The sequence below is a fragment of the Onychomys torridus genome, chromosome X (genome assembly GCF_903995425.1).
Source record: "Onychomys torridus chromosome X, mOncTor1.1, whole genome shotgun sequence".
NCBI lineage: Eukaryota > Metazoa > Chordata > Mammalia > Rodentia > Cricetidae > Onychomys > Onychomys torridus.
This window is the reverse complement of record NC_050466.1, coordinates 91890968-91906593: the sequence shown is the minus strand read 5'-3', so window position 1 is coordinate 91906593 and position 15626 is coordinate 91890968. Positions and strand designations below refer to the sequence as shown.

General features: G+C 42.1%; 1 pseudogene; it reads right to left on the bottom strand.

Moving 5' to 3' along the window:
- Positions 1 to 13440, bottom strand: part of LOC118574735 — a 29853-nt pseudogene extending 16413 nt beyond the window's left edge.
- Positions 13441 to 15626: the final 2186 nt, after the last annotated feature.

Below are 15626 nucleotides of genomic sequence, written 5' to 3'. Positions count from 1 at the left end.
TGTAATTTGCAAATATTTTCTACTAGTATTTCCTTCTTTCATATGCTTTCTCCCAGCCTTACTGAAGTGGTATTTACAAATAAAAACTGTATGCCTGGAAGGTATATGATGTGATTTTTTTGATATATGCATACTTTGTGAAATGTTCATCCATTAACATATCTATTTCCTCATATGGTAATTATATTTGTACTTGGTATGGTGAGAATGATGAAGATCTCTTTTCTTAGCAAATTTCAAGTATATAATACATTAATGTTAAATACAGTTACCCTGCTGTCCATTAAATATCCTGACTTTATTCATTTAACAATTGAAATTTTGTACCATTTGATCAACTCTTGACAATTTCTTCCACAGCCCTGGCCTATTGTACTCTATTTCTGTGAATTTGACAGCTTTAGATTTCATATGTGAGATGATAGATGTTCTGGTTAGTTTTAACTGTCAATTTGATAAAACCTAAAATCAACTGGGAAGAGAGTATTTTTTAAAACATATTTTTATTGATTATTTGTGAATTTCACATAATGCACCCCAATTACCCTCACCTTGTATTCCTTCCAGGTCCAGCCTCCACCCTTGTGGCCTCCCCTCCAAAAAGATTTTTAAAAATTCCAATCTGTGTTGTCCATATAGTCACTGGAGCATGGCCAAACTCCTGGTGGCCAGCCCCTTAAAGAAAAGTGAGCCATTCCCCACACCCCTGCCAGTAGTAGCATTTATTATGGAGAGCTACACTTGAACATCCTTATAACAATTTTTAAGAGTTCTCTTTGATGGCTTCCTGTAGATGAATTCTAAACAGTTTTATTAAATAAGAAACACTGGGCCAAATACAGAGGTAATAGCCAAAGAGATCAGAGCGAATAGCCACGACTAGCCGTAGCTTACCACCACGCCGTAGCTTCCACAAAGAGAGACCTAACCTGTGCTTTTATTGCCTGTTCTGCCTTCTCATTGGCTCTAAGCCCAGCCCCATGACTTCCTCATCACTGCCTGCTTATACAGACCTCCAGGCCTCTATGGTTGGTACTGGGATTAAAGGCATGTGTCACCACTCTTGACTATGTCCTTGAACGCACAGAAACTCTGCCTGCCATGTGATCAGATTAAGGGCATGCGCTACCACCACCTGACTCCTGTTCCTGGCTCGCTATGTGACCTCTGATCTCCAGGCAAACTTTATTTATTAACATACAAATAAAATATCACATTTCAGCACAAATAAAATATCACCCCAGCTTCCTGTTTAGTTTGTTACTTTTTTTGGGAGGTGGGGAGAGAGGTTGTCACAGAAGCCTTCTAAGTCTTTCTCAACTGTGAGCCTGCAAGTCATCAATACCACTGCAGAAAGAAGCTTCCTTGTCCTTTACAGTCAGAAGCACAGATCACAGACTTCCACATGGTATCTAGCAACAGCACAGACCACAGATATCAACATGGCCTCCTGTGCCAGCATGTGCCATGGACTTCAGCATGGTCTCCTGTGACAGTATAAACTACTAGCATCAACTCAGCCTCTGGCTTCAGCAGGACCACCAACCCAAACATGGCCACAGCAACAGCAGCATGGACCACAGACATCCACATGGCACTGGGTGCCATCATGGTTCATGAATATCAACATGGCTTCAGGAATTTGTGTTGTTGTTCTGTTTTTTAGACAGTGTTTCTCTGCATATTCTGGAACTCACTATGTAGATTACGCTGGCCTCAAATTCACAGAGATCTGCCTGCCTTTGCCTCCAGAGTGCTAGGTTTAAAGGCATGTGCCATCATGCCCAGCTTGGAGCAAGAGTCTTAATGAGGAATTATCTGGATCAGGTTGTGGGCATGGCATAGACATGCCTGTAGTTAGAGTTTTCCTGCCTGGCCCAGTCAGGACAAATCTCTCTTACCCGCCAGTCCCACAGTTGCTCAGACCCAACCAAGAAAGCACACAGAAACTTACATTGTTTAGAAACTGTATGGCCGTGGCAGGCTTCTTGTTATCTGCGTCTTCTATCTTAAATTAACCCATTTCTGTTAGTCTATACTTTGCCACATGGCTTGTGGCTTAGCAGTGTCTTTACATGTTTCTTTTCATGGCGGCGGCTGGCAGTGTCTCTCCAGCCTTCTACTTCCCAGAATTCTCTTCTCTCTTGTGCCACCTACACTTCCTGCCTGGCCACTGGCCAATCAGAACTTTATTTACACAGAGCGATATCCACAGCACATGCCTGTGAAGGACTGTCTTGATTGTTAATTGATATAGGAAGATCCAGCCCGGTGTGAGCAGTATTATTCCCTAGGCAGTGGGTAATCAGTAGTATAAGAATGGCCAAAGGAAGGCGAGAACAAGTAAGGTTGCTTGCATTCATTTGTTCCTCTCTGGTCTTGACTGTAGATGTGATGCAAGCAGCCACTTCAAGCTCTTCCCACTGTGCCTTCTCTGCTACGACAGATTGTAGCCTGAAGTTGTAAGCTGAAATAAAGTGCCTTTTCCAATAAACTGCTTTTTGTCCCAAGTATTTTGTTACAGCAACAGAATGAAATTAGAACAATACAGTATTTCTTTGTGTCTGGGCTATCTCACTTAGCACAATGTCTTATATTTACCCATGTTTTTGTAAATGGCAGATTTCTTTCTTTCTTTCTTTCTTTTCTTTTCTTTTCTTTCTTTCTTTCTTTCTTTCTTTCTTTCTTTCTTTCTTTCTTTCTTTCTTTCTTTCTTTCTTTCTTTTTGAGCTGAGGATCAAACCCAGGGCCTTGTGCTTGCTAGGCAAGCACTCTACCACTGAGCTTAATCCCCAACCCTATTTCTTTCTTTCAATATTTATATTATTGATTATTAGTGTGTTTGTACACACTGTGGCCTGTGTGTTGAGGTCAGACAACAGCTTTGTGGAGTTGGTTCTTTTCTTTCACATTTCTATGGGTTATGAAGATCTAAGGCAGGTCATCAAGCTTGCACAGCAAGCACATTTACCCTCTGAGTCATCTTGCCAGCTCCAATATAATTTCAATTAATTCTTTAAGAATGTCACAACAATGTATTTTACTCATATTCACCCCCTCCCCACTTCTCCCCTTAACACCTCCCAGACCCACTCTACCTCCTTACCTTGCACGTTCATGTCCTTTTAAAAAACAGTATGCTGACTTCAATTTGTGCAGCCAATATATTTCCAGGGTGTAGGCTCATCCACTGGAGAATGACCATTCTATAAGTAGCTGCTCTTTTAGAGAAAACTAATGCTCCCTCCTCTAGAAGCCATCAGCTGCCCATAACTCTTCATTTAGAGGTGAAGGCATGTGAAAACCTCCCCTTTATATTCTAGAATGTTGACTGGCTTGATCTTGAGCAGACAACCACAGCTCCATTAACTATTGCCAACTTCGGAAAGAAGCTTCTCTGGTCAAAGTTTAGAGCTGCACTAATTTGTGGAGTGCTTTGCTGGCACAGCTGTGCTGAGCTGAAAGGTGATGTTCTCAGAGTCCACTGGCTCTAGCAGGCTCCACACGATTCTGTATGCAGGAGAGATGAGTGGAAGTGCTGTTCTCTGCAGCTTGTGTTCTTGGGGTTTTGGTGCTCAAAGGACTCCTTAAACTCATTCAGGCTGTTGGAAGAATTTAATTCCCATAGCTGAAGAACTCCTGAAGGCTACATCTCCTTATACATTTTTCATCCACTTATTTAGAGATGGACACTTAGGTTTATCCCATATGTTGCCTATAGTGACTAAATACTAATACATATGTGTAGGTGGAGTTTTTCCATCCCAACCACCTGCTCCCAAATAACCAATACGGGCTTAATATTAATTACAAATGCCCAGCAGATAGCTCAGGCTTGTTACTGGCTAACTCTTACATTTAAATTAACCCATATTTATATCTATGCTTTGCCATGTAGCTTGCTTGGTTTGTTCTCTCAGCATGACATGCCAATCTTGCTTATTCTGTGTCTGCTGGCATTTCTCTGACTCCACCCTTCTTCCTCCCCAAATCCTCAGTTTGATCGCTTTGCCTATACTTTTTGCCTGGCTATCAGCCATTCAGTGTTTTATTAAACAAATTCGAGTGACAGATCTTTACAGTGTACAAAGGGAGTACTGATTAGTTATCATTGTTAGTTATTATTATTCCACAGCACATATGTATGAATGTGCAGGTATTAGTTGGGAACATAGATTTCATATGCTTTGGCTATATACCTAGAAGTAGAAAATCTGGATTGTATAGTAGTATTATTTGTGTTTTAAAGGAGCCCCCATACTGTTTTACACAATGGCTATATTTTCTTGAACATTTGTTTATGTGTTTTGAGATAAGGTCTTACTATGCATCCCTGGCTAGTTTGGAACTCACTCTGTAGACCAGGCTGGCCTCAAACTGACAGAGATCCACCTGCCTCTGCCTCTGAGTGCTGGAACTAAACACATGCACTACCACACCCGAATCACAATTGCTCTTTAAAAAATTAAATTCTTTAATAGTCCCATAATCTCTTGAGAGAATTTTAGTCATTTTCACCTACTATTGGCCTTTCTCATTCCCCTTTCTTCTTCTCAACAAGTCTTCCTACTTTCATGTCTTTTCTGTCTGTGTGATTGACCCACAAAGCTTACTTAGATCGAGTTGCTTGTACACAATGACTATTTTAACTTATACTCTCCTCAACACTGGGTAAATATTGTCTTTTCTCCAAATCCTCTGTAATACTTATCCTTTATGTTTTTGATAACAGTCATCCCAACATGTTTGTGGATTTTCACTTGTACTGCTCTGATGTGTGTTGTTTTTAGAGAAAGGTTTATTAGGGTATTTTCAGGTTTTTCACTTACTTTTACTTTAGTTTATAAGGATGATTATTTGGGGCAGTTATGAGAGAGTTATACAATTATCAATCTATATTAAAATGCATTGCATGTAGATGAAATATAGAATAGTATATAAATTGGAATTTAAATGTTTATTATTTTATTTCCATAAAATGATTGAGTAATATAATAATTTGATACATATATACAATGTGTAATGAACAAACCATGGTAGTTAATATATTAATTTCCTCACTAATATTTCTGTTTGGAGTCTGTGAGTTTCTAACATCCAGTTATTCATAAAATGTATAATGTGTTATGGTGAGCTGTTTTTGTAGAGTTCTGGAACCCTAGCACATATTAAATTTACCTTACTGTCTTTGGGTATCTACTATCCAACCTGCCGTAGCCTCATTAGTCTCTCCCTCTTTGATCTCTAATAATAATAAATCCACATTTCACTTTTATTTTATTTTTTAATTTTATGTGTATTGTGTTTTGCCTGCATGTATATCAGTATAAGGGTGTCAGATCCCCTGGAACTGGAGTTACAGACAGTTATGAACTGCCATGTGGGTGCTGGGAATTGAACCTGGGTCCTCTGGAAGAGCAGCCAGTGCTCTTAACCACTGAGCCATCTCTCCAGCCCCACAATTCCACATTTCAATTAACTCTAAAATGTTCATACAAGAGACCATGCCATCTGTGTCATTCTGCCTATGATTTATTTCACTTAATGTAATGTCTTCTGGTTGTATCCACTTAGCCACAAATGATAGAATATCACTTTTTATGATTAATTGACATTCTATTGTATAGGTGTATACCTCACTTTCTTTATCTATTCATTTGTTCATGGACATCTGGGTTATTTTCATATCTTATCTATTGTGAATAGTACTATAATAAAATGGGCTTGGAGTGTGTTTTTGATATGTATACTTGTCTTAGGTTTTTATTGCTGTGAAGAGACACCATGACCATGGCAGCCTTTTTTTTTTTTTTTAGACAGGATTTCTCTATGTAAGCCTGGCTGTCTCCTGAGTGCTGGGATTAGAGGTGTGTGCCCCCCCCCCCAGCCATGGTAACTCTTACAAAGAAAACATTTAATTGAGGGAGCTTGCTTATAGTTTCAGAGGTTCAGTCCATTATCATCATAGCAGGGAGCATGGTGGCTTGCAGGCAGAGGTGGTGCTGGAGCTGAGAGTGCTACACCTTGCAGGCAACAGGAGATCAAGTGACTGTCACCCTGGGTGGTATCCTAAGTATATGAAACCTCAAGGCCCACCCCCACAGTGTCATACTTCCTCCAACAAGGCCGTACCCACTCCATCAAAGCCACATCTCTTAATAGTGCCACTCTCTATGAGATTATGGGGTTATAGAGGCCAATTACATTCAAACTACCACAATACTCAAAATGATATAGCTAGATCATGTGATATCTCTGCTTTTAGTTTCCTTTAGGAAACTTTAGGATGGTATTCTTTGTAATGGGCATACTAGTTTACACTGCTGTCAGAAATGCATAAGAGTTTTCCTGCTAGCATCTGTTGTTTTCATGAAAATATTTTTGAGTGTACATCTGTAATCCCAGCAATAGGGAAGCTGAGTCAGGAGGATTACAAATTTGAAACCAGTCTGGGAAATACAAATTCCCCGCCCAGTTTGGGTTATATATCAAGACCCTGACTTGAAAAACAAACAAATAAACACCTCCCCCAAACGTCACAAAAAAGCAACAGTGCAAAGTTTAGGACAGAGGCACAAATCTATAATTCCAGTACTTGGGAGGTATTGAGGTAGGAGGATTAGGAGCTCTAATTTCTCTTTGGCTAATAGCGAATTCAAGGCCTACCTACCTAAGAATCTGTCTCAAAAACAATTTCAAAAAATTGGCAATTACTATTTTAACTGTGGTGAGATGGAGTCTCATTATTTAGCTTTGGTTCACTTTACACATTTTCATGTGTTTTTTTGGTAATTTGTATCTCTTCTTTTGATGATTTGTCCAATGTAAATTTTATTGCTTGATTTTTTGTTAGTCTGTTAAAAATCATCTTCATATGCTCTGCATATTGATTCTCTGTCAGGTGTATAGCCTGCATAGACTTTCTCCATGTTGACAGTAGTAGTCTTTTCACACTAAGGACACTTTGTTATTTCATATGATCTTATTTGCCATTTTTTTTTTTTTTTTTGCTCTGTGTTCTGTGCTTTGAAGTCCCATCCAGGAGACCAGTCCATCACATATGTCAAGATTTTGACCCTCCACATTTTCCTTTGGTAGTATCAGATCTTACATTAAGATATTCTATCCATCTGTGTTCATTTCAGTATGGAGAGAAGGGGTCAGTTTTCAGTCTACTACATGTGAATTGACACTATGTTGAAACTTTTGTTAAGGATCAGTTGGTTATAAATGCAGAGGCTCACCGGTTCGGTGGTGGCACATGACTTTAATCCCAGCACTCTGGAGACAGAGGCAGGCGGATCTTTGTGAGTTCGAGGCCAGCCTGGGCTACAGAGTGAGTTCCAGGAAAGGCACAAAGCTACACAGAGAAACCCTGTCTTGAAAAAAAATCCAAAAAACCAAAACCAAAACCAAATAAATGCAGAGGCTCTTAATTCTATTCCATTGATCTGTGCACCTTTTTGTAGACCAATGACATGCGTTATGGTTACTATCATTTTGAATATACAAAACATGATACTTTCAAACTTTGTTCTTTCTTTTCCTTTTTCTTTCTTTCTTTCTTTCTTTCTTTCTTTCTTTCTTTCTTTCTTTCTTTCTTTCTTTCTTTTGCCAGAGCTGAGGACCGAACCTAGGGCCTTCCACTTGCTAGGCAAGCACTCTACCACTGAGCTAAATCCCCAACCCCTCTTTCTTTTTCTTTAAGATTACTTTGGCAACCCCTCACCAGCTGTAACATTCAGGAGAGCAGGCCCTGCACCTCACCTGGGCAGCACAATAGAGCCAACCCTATTGGTGGAGTGTGGGTGAGCCAGTCCAGAAGTTGTTAGCATGGGAGTGCTGTCCTGTCTACTCATCTGTCTAGTGGCAGTATGGGCAGGGGAGAGATGTCCTTCCTCTTCCCATGCCCATCAATGCCCAAAGCAGATGAGAGAATTGCCCCTGCCCCCTACCAGCTATAACACTCAGGAGAGTAGCCCTGCACTTTGCCTGGGCAGCACAGTAGAGCCAACTCTGTTGGCAGAGGTGTGGTTGAGTCAGGCACAACGTTGTGAGCATGGGAGTGTAGTGGGTAGCCATCCCAGCATTGGCCTGGAAGTTCCAACCCCCATTGAGGCTTCGGTAATGGTCACACCCACAAAGCAGGGCAGAGGAAGGAAGCAGAAGACCCAGGATAGGGAAGAGGGCTCTCTTGGTTCTGGGACCCTGGACGCTGGAGGTAGACTGAGCAGAGTTCTCCAGAGAACACCGCCGGACTGCGCCATACCTTTGCCAGACCCTGCAACCTACCCCTTCATTTGTAAGTTACCCCACAAAATAAACCTCCCTTTTAAGTACGTGGAGTGGCCTTAATAATTTCACCAATATCTGGTTCTCAACATGGGCAAATTCCAAAGGCCCAGGCGGCTCCCTCCCTCAGCCTCCTCCACGGCTGGCGGGTACCTAAACCCGCCTGCAAAGTTCCATTTAACCAGGGGACGCCTACATGGTTCCATTCCCGAAAAAGGAAGCAGCTAGTCCGGTCTTAGTTCCCTAGCTTAGCCCCTAGACCAGTGAAAACCGCTGTGAGTGAGGCATTCCCACTCCTCCCTGAGTGCCGGCTCCCCGCCATCTTGGCTCCTGCCTTCAGCTGCCGCCAGCCAAGGTCGCCAGCAGGCCCTGCTTTGGAGCTATACCAACGCCTCCTGCTGGCTGAAAAGTGCTACTGCACCTCCCCCCCCAAAACCACAGAAAGGTAAGCTAGGCAAACAAGCGTCTTATTTCAAGTAAAAGTACTTGATAATTTTACACCTTAAAACTGACTAACAAATTTTGAGTAATTCTTGTAATATGGCTGACAACATTACCTCACAAGAGTTTAAAAACCTTTTTGCCTGTATGATGAATGACATTTTCCTGGAAATATACGACCTCCCTAAGACATATCTGGCCTGTACCATTTTGACATTCATTGGAATAATTCACACAGTGTTCAAACACTGGTTTAATAATAAGAACAAAGATGAGTCATTATTGGGACTGATACAGGCTTTAAAAGATAGCAATAAAGGCTTACAGAAAAAGATTCTCTTTCTGGAATCTGCTAACCAGGATTTACAGGCTTTAAAAGATAGCAATGAAGGCTTACAGAAAAAGATTCTGTCTATGGAATCTGCTGACCAGGACTTACATAAAAAGATTCTCTCTCTGGAATCTGCTAACCAGGATTTACAAAACAAGCTTGTACCCAAAATTGCTTTTATTGATAATAAATATGAGTATTTGTGAGGGATATTGGTTTGTGATTCTCATCCTTTGCTGAGCATTTGTGGGGTTTGGGTATCATGGTAACCGTGGCCTCATAAAAAGAATTTGACAATGTTCCTTCTGTTTCTATTTTGTGGAATGATTTGAAGAGTATTGGTAATAGTTCTTCTTTGAAAGTCTGGTAAAATTCTATGTTAAAACCTGTGGCCCAGGGCTGCAGGATAGGATCTCCAGGACACAGGGCAGCAACAGAATGTCCAGGAAGAGTCCCAGTGAAGGCCCAGCATTGATGGTGCAGCAGAGACTAGGGCCCTTGAACCAGACCAGTGATTGTTTGCAATGAATACCTGCATGTAAAAAGGTATGGATAGCCAGGCAGTGGTGGCGCACGCCTTTAATCCCAGCACTAGGGAGGCAGAGGCTGGCGGATCTCTGTGAGTTCGAGGCCAGCCTGGGCTACAGAGTGAGTTCCAGGACAGGCGCAAAGCTACACAGAGAAACCCTGTCTCGGAAAAACAATCAACAAAAAGTATGGATAAAAGGTTGGCTCTACTGTGCTGCCCAGGCAAAGTGCAGGGCTGCTCTCCTGAGTGTTATAGCTGGTAGGGGGCAGGGGCAATTCTCTCATCTGCTTTGGGCATTGATGGGCATGGGAAGAGGAAGGACATCTCTCCCCTGCCCATACTGCCACTAGACAGATGAGTAGACAGGACAGCACTCCCATGCTAACAACTTCTGGACTGGCTCACCCACACTCCACCAATAGGGTTGGCTCTATTGTGCTGCCCAGGTGAGGTGCAGGGCCTGCTCTCCTGAATGTTACAGCTGGTGAGGGGTTGCCAAAGTAATCTTAAAGAAAAAGAAAGAGGGGTTGGGGATTTAGCTCAGTGGTAGAGTGCTTGCCTAGCAAGTGGAAGGCCCTAGGTTCGTTCGGTCCTCATGATGAGGTTTTCCTCTTCTTCCTTTTTTCTTTCTTTCTCCCCCTCCTTTTCTCTTAAATTTTATTTTGGTTTATTTTGGGGTGGGGGGAGGGAAATGGGAAGGATTGGAAGGCATGATGTAAAATACACAAAGAATAAATTAAAAAAAATAAAGATTACTTTGGCTATTCTGATGTTTTCTGCTTCTAAATGAATTTTAAGATTACCTTTCTTCTCTGGACAATGCCATTAGTGTTTTGATGGTGATTATTGCATAGAATCTATAAATCATTTTATTTGTTAGTTTGGTTGGTTGGTTGATTTTTTTTCTTTTCTTTTCTTTTTTGGTTTTTAGAGACTGGGTTTCCCTGTGAAACAGTCCTGGCTGTCCTGGGTCTCTCTCTGTAGACCAGGCTGGCCTCAAACTCACAGAGATCTGCCTGCTTCTGCCTCCTGAGTGCTGGGATTAAAGTCTGAATCTGTAAATTGTTTGGAATAGTATGGAAATTTAAAAATAATAACTTAGGGGACTGGAGATATGGCTCAGTGGTTAAGAGCACTGGCTGTGCTTCCTGAAGGATCAGGGTTCAATTCCCAGCACCCACATGGCAGTTCACAACTGTCTGTAATTCCAGGATCTGACACCCTCACACAGACATACATTACATACAGGGAAAATATCAATGCACATAAAATAAAAATAAATTATTAAAATAATTTTCAAAAAAAAAAACCAAAAACAACAACAAAAAAACCCCAAAAAAACTAAAACAAAAAACAAAACAAAACCGCTGGGCGGTGGTGGCGCACGCCTTTAATCCCAGCACTCGGGAGGCAGAGGCAGGCAGATCTCTGTGAGTTCGAGGCTAGCCTGGGCTACAGAGCAAGATCCAGGACAGGCACCAAAGCTATACAGAGAGACCCTGTCTTGAAAAACCAAAAAAATTTTTTTCCAGTTTATGAATATAGCATATTTTCCCATTGTTTTGATTCATTGTCAAATTACTTCAGTAGACTATTATACTGTTGTTTTGCTTTTGAGACAAGGCCTTGCTGTGGATATCTCAGGACAGTTTTGAACTTGCAATTTTCCTGGGTTAGTCAAGAACATCATGGTGGGAACTACATGGTAGAAAAGATGTTCATCTTATGGTAGCCAGGAAGTGAAGAAATAGGAAGTCCTATAGCCTCCTTCAAGGTACATCCCCCCGAACCTAATACTTCCTAGTAGACCCTCCTTTTAAAATACTCCACCACCTGCTGTGGGATGTTCTGTATGTTAAGTGTGGTGTGTTGCTCTGATCGGGTAATAAATAAAACACTGATTGGCCAGTAGCCAGGCAGGAAGTATAGGTGGGGCAAAGAGAAGAGAATTGGGGGAAGTGGAAGGTGGAGGCAGAGAGACCTGTCAGCTGCCATGACAAGTGAGATGTAAGGTACCGGTAAGCCATGAGCCACGTGGCAAAGTATAGATTAATAGAAATGGGTTAACTTAAGATAGAAGAAGTAGATAGCAAGAAGCCTGAGCCATTAGGCCAAACAGTTTAAATAATATAAGCATCTGTGTGTTTATTTTGTAAGCGGACTACTGGACTGCTGGGGCTTAGTGGGACCTGGAGAAAAGCTCTCCAGCTACAGCCACCTTCTAATAAGTCTGTGCTAAGAACTAAGTCTTTAACACTTGAGACTTGGGAGTGGGGGTGACCCCAAAGTCAAAACTATGGCACTTTGCTTCTGGCTTCCATCGATGTTATATTGCAAAGTGCGTTTATTCCATCTTCAAGAATCCTCAGAGTCTTAACGGTTCTAACATTGCTCAAAGCACCAAATCCAAAGTCTCATCTGAGACTCAAGGTAGACTCTCCGCTGCGAGCCCCTGCAAAAATCAAAAGACAAGCTGTGTGATTCAAGAAGCAATGGTCCAGAGCAAACATTTGCATTCCAAGAGAGAGGAACAGGAAAACACAAAAGATAGACTGGAGCAAACAAAACCAAAATATAGCAGAGCAAACACTGAATCCTAAGTGTAAGCTTGGCACTTCGCCCACGCTGAGGTAGGGGTTGGGCAGCTCTACTAACTATGACCTTGCTAGGTGTAGTTTACATGACCACCTTTTCAAGGCAATTTCATATGCTTCCCAAAAGCTGTCCATGTCCCTAACACCTCTTTCCTTCTGGGTCTCTGTGTTCCTTTGGCTTCACCTTCACATCTCCATAAATACCAGCTTCTGAAGGAGCTGCTTGCAGCACCTCTGACCCTGCTGCGTACTGCCTGGCCTTCTCCAAGGGAGACTCTTCAACTTTTTATTGTTAAGTATGATATTAGTTGTGGGCTTGTCTTCTATGGCCTTTATTGTGTTGAGTTATATTTCTTGTTTGCCTGATTTGTTGAGTTTATTTTTTGTCTTGAAAGGGCAATGAATTCTGTCCAGTGCCTTTTTTTGTTTTTTGTTTTTGCATTATTTAAGATCATCAAGTAGCTTTGTGCTCATCATTTTCTTCCCTTACTTTTCCAAATGCAGCCAGGAGTAGAAAGCTAATTTCACTATAATCATTATTTTTGAAAAGATATTTTAAGCTATCGGATACATAGGCATCCAGACCTCACATTTTATTAATATTTGACTAAGACAAAGTCTTGCATATCTCTATTGCTACATCATATCATGGATGCTCTGTTGCCCTCTTTTAGCACTGAGATTAGTAAATTCCTGAAAAACCAGAACCAACTCAGAAAACAGCATGAAAATCCATAGCAGAGTTCTGAAGCTGGCACAAGGACATTTTGTTTTGTTTTGTTTTGTTTGTTTTTTGAGACAGAGTTTCTCTGTGTAGCTTTGCGCCTTTCCTGGAACTCACTTGGTAGCCCAGGCTGGCCTTGAACTCACAGAGATCCACCTGCCTCTGCCTCCGGAGTGCTGGGATTAAAGGCGTGCGCCACCACCGCCCAATTCTTTTTTCTCTTCAGAGAAACCTCAATTTTTCCTTTAACGGCACATATATGAACATGTGAAAAGCAATCCCTGAATCTATAAAACAATGCTTAAATAAGTCTAAATTGCATCCGTAAGTAAACAGAAAAGTAACATTGTATCCACGGATCGAAAGACCACGTTGTGTCAATACTGGTCTGTGTGCTGGCCTCTGTGCCTTATAATTGATTCCAGGCTTGGTGGTAGCGCTCTAGGTCTTGTTGCTGAGTTCCCTCACCCACTCCTGCTTCGTGTGAGGTGAGGTTGTCAGGGCAACCAATGCGGAGCACTGCGGCCATTCGGTAATGTCTGCTTGACTGCTTGCTGCAGTGCTCACAGCCTTTAACCAGCAGCTCAGGGCAAGCCCCGCAGATCCACCAACGTGCCTTTCTCCGTGGAAACCTGGTAACTCTGATGCACGAGAGCCACTGGAGTGTCGTCCCCTCCCGACAACAGTGCACTTCGAAATGTGGCTAGGAACATCTGGGTGAGACATTTGAAGTCTACATCTGCTTGTGAAATTCTCGATAGGTGCTGGCGGCTGTGCAGTGCCTGCCGGAGGGAGACAGGGAGCACCCATGCTCCTGCAGGGTATTCACCATCACCATCGCCAGTCCAGCTTTGCATCAGGAAAATGAGGCATTCCGTCTTTCCGTAGACGTTTCATTAGGGCTCTCTGCACTTGCCAGTGTAAGGTTACTCGTCCTGACTACCAGTCTTGGAGGCTCTCCTCATTGTTTGCTTAAGTCTTCCAAGCTGTGGCCTGTAAGTGCTAGTTGTGATGTACCAGAAGCTTCAGGAGTACAATCACCTGTGACAGTCAGCATCTCCATGGCCTCCTGTCAAGAAACCTTCACAAAGTGACAATGAATGACTGTAGGGAGTTCTCAGAGTCATCAGTCACAGTTGGCAAGGGTACAGTGCCTCACGAATTCATGAAAAGTGTGGAAAGAATTGCGGGTGGTTTTATCCACATTATTCAGGAAGGCAATGCCTTGTTATGGAAACCTCTACTTTTGGTTTTAGGGACTTGCACACTATATAGGGAGATGACACAGGAAATTGGGGTCCTCTCTTGGGGTTCTTAGTCACCACTTATAAGAATGGACTCAAATGGAAGCCCAAGGACAATTTTATTACAGTTTAAAAGAAAAAAATGCCCATGGCAGACAAGCTGTAAACAGCAGCAGCTGCTGCCGAGGAGGAGGAGGAGAAAAGGAGAAAAGCCACGTGATTTAAGTTGGTATGGAGGACAGACACATGGTGGGAAGGGGAGCTTCAGAGAAAGAATGAGGAGGCCCAAAGTGTCAGAAAAAACATCCTTAGGTTCTGGCCAGCAAGACAGAAAAAAGAAAAAGCAGAGGTTGTGCCTAAAGATTGCCGGGCCCAGTGGAAAGTCATGGTGGCCCATTGGGGTTGCTATGAGGGAAGACGATGGGAATTCTGGGAAGGAAAAGTACAGTATTTCATTAAAGGAACAATTATTTAGCCTATTTCTTTAGCATGCCTTAAAGTAAGACTGCCTTTCTAGGAGTGGCCCCTTGGCTGGGTGATTGACCCAGCACAACTGGGATTTTTATGATTCCATCCAGGCCAGAGATTTTCTCTTAATGGGCATTTATAGCTATTCTAACAATCTGTTAGCAACATGCCTTAGTGAAGGAAAGAGACCTCTTCAATGGCATTGATTTTTGTGGATGCTGACACTGAAATGTTCCTGCAAAATTACTGAACGTTTGTAGATGGGCTGTGGAAACCCCCAGTTTTGGTTTGTCGCTGAAGACAGATGAGGTCTGTCACATAGACTTAAAAGTTGTTTTCAACAGAATTGCCCAAAGAATGGGCCTCATTTGCAATGTTGAATTGGGCAGTGGACAGAACTGGAAAGTGACGGGAGGGGAGTAGCTCAGACTAGCTAACCCTGCCTTTGTAGGAGGTCCAGAGCACATGATTTTCAGGGCCTTTGTCTGCTGGCTGGAGAGCAATTCAGAGAGGGTAGAGACCTATAAAGATGAAGATGTAAGTGCAGGCATTTGGATGGCAGTCTTACTGTCCTAAAAGACACCAGCATAGTCCCACGGCAACATGAAAAGACTCACGAGACAGGGTTGCTATCATTCCAGGAGTACTTGCCCCAGGAGCTAAGCAAACTATGGGAACTGGAGGAACTGAGTGGCAGTTCTTATCAGTGTAGGCAAAGATAACAGTGATTGGAAGCAGAATTGTTTAAAGATCGGAGCAAGCTTGATGGCAGTCTCCATGTAATGCAAAGAAAGCCAAGATTTGCCAGTAGATTACGTGGACTTTCAAGAGAGTTCTCAGTGGCAATTTTAGCTGTAGCTTGTGTGGTATTTCTGGATGTTTTCACAAATCCTTCCTAAAAACAACTGATAGCATAGTATAAACATTTTTCTTTGTATATTAGAAGATAATCTAAAAATAGTAAATTATTTCATACAAGTAAAAATATTTCTAGGTCCTGATC